At 45.9% G+C, this 9220-nt stretch overlaps 1 pseudogene; it reads right to left on the bottom strand.

Annotated features, from left to right (window-relative positions):
* Positions 1 to 4536: 4536 nt before the first annotated feature.
* Positions 4537 to 6566, bottom strand: LOC120844419 (annotated as a pseudogene).
* Between the last annotated feature and the right edge of the window lie 2654 nt (positions 6567 to 9220).

Raw genomic sequence — 9220 nt, 5'->3', positions numbered from 1 at the left:
CAGTTTCGAGAGAACGAGTCAGCCCCTTGGTACACCCGAGAGCTTAAAACGCTTTGTAACCGGAAAAAGAGATTGTACCGACGTGCCCGACGTCTAGACACAGATCACGCTTGGTCTTGTTTCTCAGATGCTTTCGCACTGTACAAGTCGACTGTCGCGAAAGCTAAAACACAATTTTATCAGAGCGATCTTGCCGCTATTCTCAAAAGTAACCCTCAGAAATTTTGGAAGATAATAAACCCCCACTATCGTAAACCGGTTTCATTGGTAAATGACAACGGAACTAATCTCTCTGATGATGATGCTGTTGAAAAGTTTTGCGATGCATTCTCCGCTGTGTTTAACAGTAGCGTCATCACATCTTTGCCAGATAATGTAACCATGTCGTTTCCACGAATGCATCCAATTACTTTCACGGAAAACGGCATTAGCAAGTTGATAGATGCACTTAAGATCTCATCGTCACCAGGGGCTGACGACATAAACAGTAAAACACTAAAGATTACTAAACCACTGTCAACTGTTTTTCTAACCTTTCTGTTTCAACAGTCCATAGATACTGGTGCTATTCCTGACGACTGGAGGGAAGGTAAGGTCGTTCCGGTCCACAAAGGCGGCGATGCGCACTCCCCTCTAAATTATCGACCCATATCATTAACTTCTGTTTGTTGTAAACTCATGGAACATGTCATTCATTCCCAAGTTATACATTTTCTAGAACAAAACAATTTCTTTTTTCCTAATCAACATGGCTTTAGAAAACATCGTTCTTGTGAAACACAGCTTGCCGCTTTCAGCCATGACATTCATATTTCCCTAGAAACCTCTCCTCAGGTTGATGCTATCTTTCTCGATTTTTCCAAAGCTTTTGATCGTGTTTCCCATAAACTCCTACTAACAAAACTGTCCGCACTTTCCCTTGATTCTTCCGTTCTAGCATGGATTGAAAATTTTCTCTCTTACCGAACCCAGCATGTGCACATCAACAACTGCCGTTCCCGAAGCGCTCCTGTAACCTCTGGCATACCGCAAGGATCTGTTCTTGGACCCCTGCTTTTTCTTGTATATATTAATGATCTCCCCCTTTCGTTGTCCTCTACGGTCCGCCTGTTTGCCGATGACTGCGTAATCTACAGGCCCATAGCTAACACAAATCATTCACTTAATCTGCAGACTGATCTTGACCAAATTAATGAATGGTGTTCAAAGTGGCAAATGCTCTTAAATGCTTCCAAATCTAAATCCCTCTCTTTTTTTCGAACCCGTCAACACCTTCAAGCTTTTTACTCTATTGGTAACCTCAATGTTGATGCCGTCTCAACTTACAAATATCTTGGCGTTCACTTCACTCACGACCTCTCCTGGAAGACTCATATTAACAACATCATTTCCGATTCAAACCGTACTCTTGGTTTTTTACGCCGCAATCTTCGTCTCGCGTCCTCATCTGTCAAACGCCTCGCATACGTCACATTAGTACGCCCAAAGTTAGAATATGCATCATCAGTCTGGGACCCTCATCTTAAATTCCTTACATCGGACATAGAATCACTTCAGAACCGTGCAGCTCGCTTTATAACGTCTCAGTACTCCAGGTTTGTCAGCGTAACTGAACTTAAACAAAACTTATCTTTGACTCCTTTATGTTCACGCAGGCGTATTGCTAAACTATGTCTTTTTCACAGGTTTTACTACTATGACCAGCTACATAGCTCATTCATCTTGCCACCTCATCGCATATCTCCTCGTGTTGATCACCCTGCAAAAGTTGGCCTTCTCTTTACCCGAAACAAAGCATTCTTTAAATCTTTTTTCCCGGCGACATCTGTGGACTGGAACGGCCTGCCTGAAATCATCGTCTCCACCCAAGACATCGGCTCATTCCGCGAATTGTTATCATCACATCTCCTATAACCCCACTCCCTTATGTAATACCCTAACTCCAGGGTTCTTAAGGCATTTAAATAAATAAATAAATAAATAAAAGAGATAAAGAAATCAGCAAAGCAGCGCTCGTTTTAGTTTAAGGCTGCGGTCCCACGGCAGCCATCTTGAACAAGGCATTAGTTCAACCAATAGATGGCGACACGCACCCGTGGGGTGGCCGAAACATTGGTTCACAGTAGGATGGCTGGGGGATCGGTGGCCGAGTGGTCTAGCGCACACCAGCTCGGAGCACGTGGAGCGAAAGCTCGCGCTGCAGAACCCAGGGATCCTGGGTTCGAGCCCCACCCCTGCCCGTTTCGATCTGGATGAGCATCGTACCGGCGTGCGGTCGTGTATCACTACTGCGTGGTGCACGTTAAAGACCCCAGGCTAGCGGCTGTACCGCACTGGCTAAATTTCTCATCTACAGCTGGCAGACTCGTCGCCCCTGTGAGGCAGACCAAGTTCTAGGCTGTATAAACACACACACAACCCAATTTTTTTCAGTAGGATGGCTCGAGCACCATCACGTTCCCCTCGTGGCCTAGCTCGCCCCGCTGCCAGATGTGCTCAGCTAGCTCAAGTAGCGTGGCCCAGCAAACTCATGTATGCGAGAATGTCAGGCTGGGTATAAATTGTTCTCTGATATAGACAATTGCAAGCATGGCGCCACAAGTGGTGCCCCATGCGTGCAAGCGCGTGCAACGCGCGGGTGAACGTAGCTTTGGCAAGCTCGTATTCGCACGGGCGTGCCTGCTCGAGCAGAGACATGGCGGCGGCCAGTCGCCCAGCTTGCAGTCGTCTATAGGGAGATGCGGTTCGGCGGTTGTCGCGGGCTCTAGGAAAAAATCTTACCAAGAAGGAATAAATTTTTGATTGACGTGTCAATATTCTATCAATGAAAACGTCTTCTGCAGGAATGCACGCTCAATAGATTCATTCTTTCAAGGCATTAGCGGAAGCTGACGTCTAGCAAAATGCTTCACGATTTACGGTACTTACCTCACCATTATAATGGCGACTGAAAAGTGACGTCACGAAATATTGTGTTTCACGGTATCCGGAAGATGTTGTAAAGGTTATTTATTACATTATAGGGGGGGTTGCCAGAAACAAGCGTGGTTACAATATTTTCGAAAGTACCGACAGACATAATGGTGTAAGTACAGCTTAGGAGGAATATGATGAAAAGCATCAGAATAAATAGGAAGGCGTTTATTTGCAATGAAGACGCTATGAATGAGCGGCGTTTAGCGGTGGCAAGCGATGAGCGTTCGGGAATTTAAAAGTTCACATGATTGCTAACAATGGACATGCTATGAAGACCTGTTTTGTCCGGAGATAGAGTTGCGGTGATGACCTGACATCGGACGACTTGTGGCAGACGAACAAGCAAGTTTCTTCTCAGTGAAGGGTAAGCGTCCAGTGTCAAGCACAGCACGTCGCTACCGACGTTGTCGACGTTTAGAACACTTTCCACCTTGGACAATAGTGTTGGCACTTGGGCTAACTTTGCAGAAGTACTGAGTCTTCTTCGAGTCTAGCGCCATCATCACAGTAACTGAAAACGATCTACTATTCAGTTGGTTGATGGCGAAACGTATCCGGATCTGCGGAGTCATGGTCGATGCGTACTCTAGGTGGTTGGAAATTTAGACGATGCATGCCACGACGTCCAGACGTGTCATTGACGTTCTACGCGCTCTTTTCGATACTTTTGGCGCTGCAGAACCCATGATCCTGGGTTCAAACCCCACCTCTGCTTATTTCGATCTGGATGAGCATCATACCGGGGCGCGATCGTTTATCACTACTGCGTGATGCACGTTAAAGACCCCAGGCTAGCGGTTGTACTGCACTGGCTGAATTTCTCATCTACAGCTGGGAGACTCGTCGCCCGTTAACGCATACCAAGTTCTAGGCTGTATAAACATACACACAACCCAATTTTTTTTTCGCTACTTTTCACCTACAGAAAATACTTTTAGCTGATAACGCGCCGAATCTTCTTTAAAATGAAATAAATAGCTCTTGACAAAAAAACGAAAAAGAAACAAACAAGAACAACGAAACGGCATCAGGCACTACACCAGTGCGCCATACCATCCTGCAACTAACGGGCAAGCAGAACAGATGGTGTGCGAAACGAAGAAAGCCCTTTTGAAGCTTACGGAAGAAGCAGTTCAGTGAAGAATCGCCAGGTTCTTGCTCCGGCAGCATGTGACGGTCTCATCTTCCACGGGAAAACACCCGCCGAATCAATGATCGGCGGACGAAGAGCCACAACCCTCGATCCCATGACGCTATGGCCTCCAACGAAGTTCGAGAGATTTCCAGATAGGTAATCATGGCAGATTATTCAATCGGGCAACTCGTCTACGTGAGGACTTTCAGCGGAAGTCCGGCAGTCCTGCGTGTCTGCCGTATCGTTAGGTAACCGGAGTATGGGAAAATAATAATAAACGAAAGAATCCACGCCCCGCGTATTTTCCTGCCCGCGCACCCTTCTCTCCAGCCACAGGCCATAAACTCAAGGTTCGTGCTCACGTTTTTCGCGAGGGCCGAGGGCATCGGAAATACAGTTTCAGTCTCGATACTTCACACTGTAAACTATGGGGCCATTTTCTTTTTCCTGCTCTTTTGATTCCTCCTGATTTTATCAGCCTGGTTTTCGTCTCGTATCTTTCTGGCATCAAGGATGTAACGGGGTTCTCTTAGTGGCATGCTTCGGGGTTCTCGAGGATCTACGATTTCTGGCAGCATGCATTCCATGTAAAACCTGATTAGAAAAGGCTCCATGTTGGTTGACCAGAAGGTGTTATCCCTCTGAATGCGTTGGATATTAATGCCCTTGAGTGTAAAAACAACAAAATCACAAAACTCTCTTTGTGTAATGTGTAACTGCCCTTGTATTTGGTAGTAGAAGCTATGATGGTGACTTAGACCTTCCACACCAGGCTCATTTTTGTTATTTTTTGCCCCGTACTCTTTTGCGGCTTCAGCAGGCTTCAAGAATCTTTTGGAGCGGGGACATTTTACCTCAACGAGGCCATTTGTTCCAAGCAGTCCATCAGGCGATGCTGCTAGAAATCCATGCTTCATATCAACGAATAAGCCGCAGTTTTGCACAATGCAATTTTCTGTTCCGCGTACAGTTGAAGGGCAGCATCCTCATTGATTCTACCATACTCTGTTGCGGGTGTATAAAAGTCATTAGGGTACACGATACTTGAAACAAGTTTGGCACTGTACGTTGTGGGTCGCATCTTGCATACCTCCCCAAAGTGGGATACTGTCAGCCTTGGCTTCCTTTCAATTCTCCGCCTTGGGTTGTTTGCCTGGCCTCTCGTCAACAACTCAATGTTATTGCGCTGTGCGACGTCTACTTGGAGGCTCTGGAGCTTTATGGTCGATTTCTGTTCATAAACCTCAGGAGGAATGTCTGGTTGCTCACACCTTTCACCGTAGTGTGCCTTAGAAGCTGACTCTTGGGTAAGTTTTCTTTTCTTAAATGTGCTAGCAGTTGCAGATTCCTCCACACGACTACGTTTCCTTGTGTTTCTAGCCTTTGCTTGTTCTCTTTTAGATATGTATTTGTTTAGCGGATCAGATGGACTCTTTCCTGTTAATTGTTCAACTGCATTACGGTGCCAGCTCGCTCCATACTGGAGGTTCAGCGCGGCTCCGTGGCATCGATGCTGATAGGAGCCCCTTTGCGAGCGGTTGATTTGCTTGCCCCCTGCAAATTTTGCAACTAAAGACATCACACACTCCGCAAGATTGCTCGTGCTGTTGGTGATAAGGCGATGAGCCTTGTCAGCGATTTGATTTGCGGCAGACATTATTTTTGTTTGCAGCATATAAGGCATTGCTGCATAGACATCTGTCCCTGTTGTGCCATCGCAAAAGTAGCTTTTGCAGCATTCATGATGGCCAAACACGTGTTTAGGACCATTAATTATGTCAGCCTGGAGCTGCCTTACGAGATCTTTTGTGTACCTCAGTCGGTCTTGAGGGATTCCTTGCCAGTTTGACAGCTGTGTGGCATAATGTGACACAGCCTTCCGAACACCATTTTTAATTCTTTTAATGCGAGGTACTGAGAGGAACTTTCCATGATCTTTGCTCTCCTTTCGTATGTTGAAGAGCTTGCTTGTGTAACACTTCACAGCATGGTTGGCACATTCAACTTTCTCAACAAGATGGCCGTAAGAAACTTTGCATAAGATCTGGTTATGGACAAATGAATCTCCGTCTCCAATAAAGGTGCGATATTGCAGACCGTGCATTGTTTCACTTGCTTGAAATCGTTCGACTAGGATATCGGACTCCATAGCAGTTGAAGCAGTACTGCAGTTCTTGTAGCAGGTGTGCTTAGGAATCATAGCATCTTTCTGCTTGTAGTACTCGCAATAGCTGCAGAACTTGTTCCTTACTCCTATGTAGAGGATCTTTTTGGTCACTGCACCAATTATCACATTAAGTCCTGATTTAGCTGTGTAGCGGTGCCCATGACTCCTGTGGGACCAGCCTCCGTCAACAACTACGGGTACATATGCGGTGGCACCATCTTCGCATACGTGACCGTGCTGCAAGGCCAATGCTCTTTCTTTTTCCCCGGCCTCAAGGATGGACTTCATCAAAATGGCTTTCCAGTTCTGAAAAAAACAAAACATTAGACGCACTTTTAGCGATCAGCAAACCAGAAAAAATATTCTTGGCGAGAGTGCAAGAACTTATTGTAAAACGTATGAGTGCTTCCACCATTGGTGTTGATATCCTCAACGCATAGCAGCAACGTAACAGGTGGCCAATTTTTCGCAACTGGAAATGTACCGCTGATGGTCATAATATACACAGGGTGGTTCACATAAGACTGCAAATGTATCTTATACCAAGAACATATTGAATAAAAAATTACTCCCTCCAAATATAATTCGCACCAGAAGTAGGCGTACAAGTGAAACGTGATAATGAGCAACCTAAGTAACATAACATATAGACAGAAATTTCGGCATTACTTTCAGTTGACACATTTCATTCGACTTAATTTACCAAACGTTCAACACGTGCACGACCCAGCCTTGACTTTAGCTATAATTGAGCTAGAATTATTTGTAGAGTTGAAGCTAGCGCGCGCAGCACGTGCTGACATTTTAAGCGCGAAAGAATGCTTTCGATGCGCTCCTTCCCTGAATAAAAATGGCAACCGTCTTAAGAAATAACATTAAAAGGTTAAAAGAAAATTGCACATTTGTACCTGTCCCAGTCGTTCTTCGCGGCGTAGAAATGCATTCTTGCTGAGAGTGGGCACCTCCAAGACAGCACAAGCCTCTTCAAGATTTGAATATCCACCACCGATTGACATGAAGGCCCAGACGGCGGCATCATTCACTCCCAGTTTCTTTTGCGGAGTAGTGATGGATGTTGGCTCCGGAACAGGGTCTGTTGAAACAGTCCTCTGTGCACCACATTCATTACATATGTACACAAATTCCGACCATAGGCCGACTCTCCGCTCATGATCAAATATGAACCTTCCGCGCCTATCTCGGACACACTCATGCCGCTCTAATTCCCGAAGGCACTGGATGAAGTGGCTAGGAGTGATTATCCTCCTGCCGGAGATTGTGGCTTCCTCAGTTGGTGCTGTTGTTTTGGAGGACGACTCAATAACGAGGTCAGGGAGCTCTTCATACAGATAGAAGCAGGAGAAGTCATCCGTTGTTGACGCAGCATCTCCTTGGTTCTGCTCTGCCAACTCCAGCTCCTGAGTGCGGGATGCTGGCCTCTCCTCATCCTCTTCCTTGCGTCTAGAGTATAAAAAAATATTAAGGGCCCGTCCAATATAGGAGGTAAGATTTCAAAACGTGTGGTTTGTTTACGAACACCTTTTGGTGGGAAGGGACAACAGTGTTTGTTTTGCATCAGCAATTTTAAGGTGGTCTATGTTTACTTTACAAGAGTTTTAATAAAGCATATATAGCCATCTACTGCCAATGCGGCAAACGATGTCCGGACAGCGATCAGAAAATATATATTACTGCTCAGGCACGAAGCCAGGATATTGATTCGAAAAGGGGGGGGGGGGGGGGGAGGGGGAGGGGGAGCGCCCATGACAAAATGCTGTATAAGGGGAGGGGCAGAGGAGGCCACAGCAAAAAGGAAGATTTCGACAAAGCCCCCCCCCCCCCACCCCCCCCCCCCCCCCCTAAATACGTGCCTGTTGCCACCTACAGAAAACATCCCATAAATAAAAATAACACCACTGCGTCGTAATAACGACATTCCTACCTGTCCATATCTAGAAAAACATTATTTGTGTTTCGAAAAGAAATCTCTATGCTAGTGGTTATCAAATGGAAGTCTGCGGACCCTTTGGGGTCCACGAAGGTATACTAGGGGTCCGCGAAGTCCTGCCACATCAGTCAAGCTTGGCAATAAAAGTTGTCTTTTTTTTTTCGATCGAGAAGGAATTTTTCCATTTCCGGACGAGTTTTCTCGTGTGTATGTCAAGAAGAGAAGTTTACTTCACATTAGCCTTTAGTTAAATCCATTTATCATATCCTTACTATATTAACCTATACCTTTCCCCTCCCCTCACCGCGAACGGGGGCCTCCATCATTTCCGCCGAGCCACAAGGGGTCCGCGAAACATCGATGGTTGAGAACCAGTGCTCTATGCCATCAGTCATGAAATCCACAACATCAAAGATATAACTGACTCAGTGGAAAGATGCCTTTCAAGCAGCCCTCTCGGGAAGTTGTAGTTTCACTCCGCTGCACATCCCTATTGCCTCACCCACTGAAACCATTCATGATTCTCACACATGGTGCAATTACGTTATATTGCGCGCCCCATGGTTAGGTCCCTTAGAAGAAGTAAGAAACGTACCTTTTTAATCGAGCGGCCAGATCTGCATTATTGGCCTTCTTCAGCCTGGTACGGCTTGAGTTTTTTTCGAGCGCTGTCTGGACGGCCACGACTGCTTTCGGGCCGGAAGCATTTCAAGACGTCAATTTATTTTCGACTCTCTTCACAGCAGAGACTGCTCCGCACTAACTGCGGCTATGCACGACGTGCACTCAAGCGTAGCAAGAATAACAGCGACGATCGCAGGACCAAAGAAAAGCATGCAACGATGGCGCCGACAAATTACACCACTAACGTCGTCGTCGTCCTTATAGAGCCTGATCGTCTAATCATTACCTCGTCATATCATATTGCTCCTCATCAACAGTAAATACAATAGGTTACCGCCATATTACAATCCACGAATTAAAAAAATTGAGT

This window comes from Ixodes scapularis, unplaced genomic scaffold, assembly GCF_016920785.2.
Source record: "Ixodes scapularis isolate PalLabHiFi unplaced genomic scaffold, ASM1692078v2 PGA_scaffold1__304_contigs__length_218370807, whole genome shotgun sequence".
Classification (NCBI taxonomy): Eukaryota; Metazoa; Arthropoda; class Arachnida; order Ixodida; family Ixodidae; genus Ixodes; species Ixodes scapularis.
Note: the sequence above shows the minus strand (reverse complement) of the source record. Positions and strands in the feature narration are given on the sequence as shown.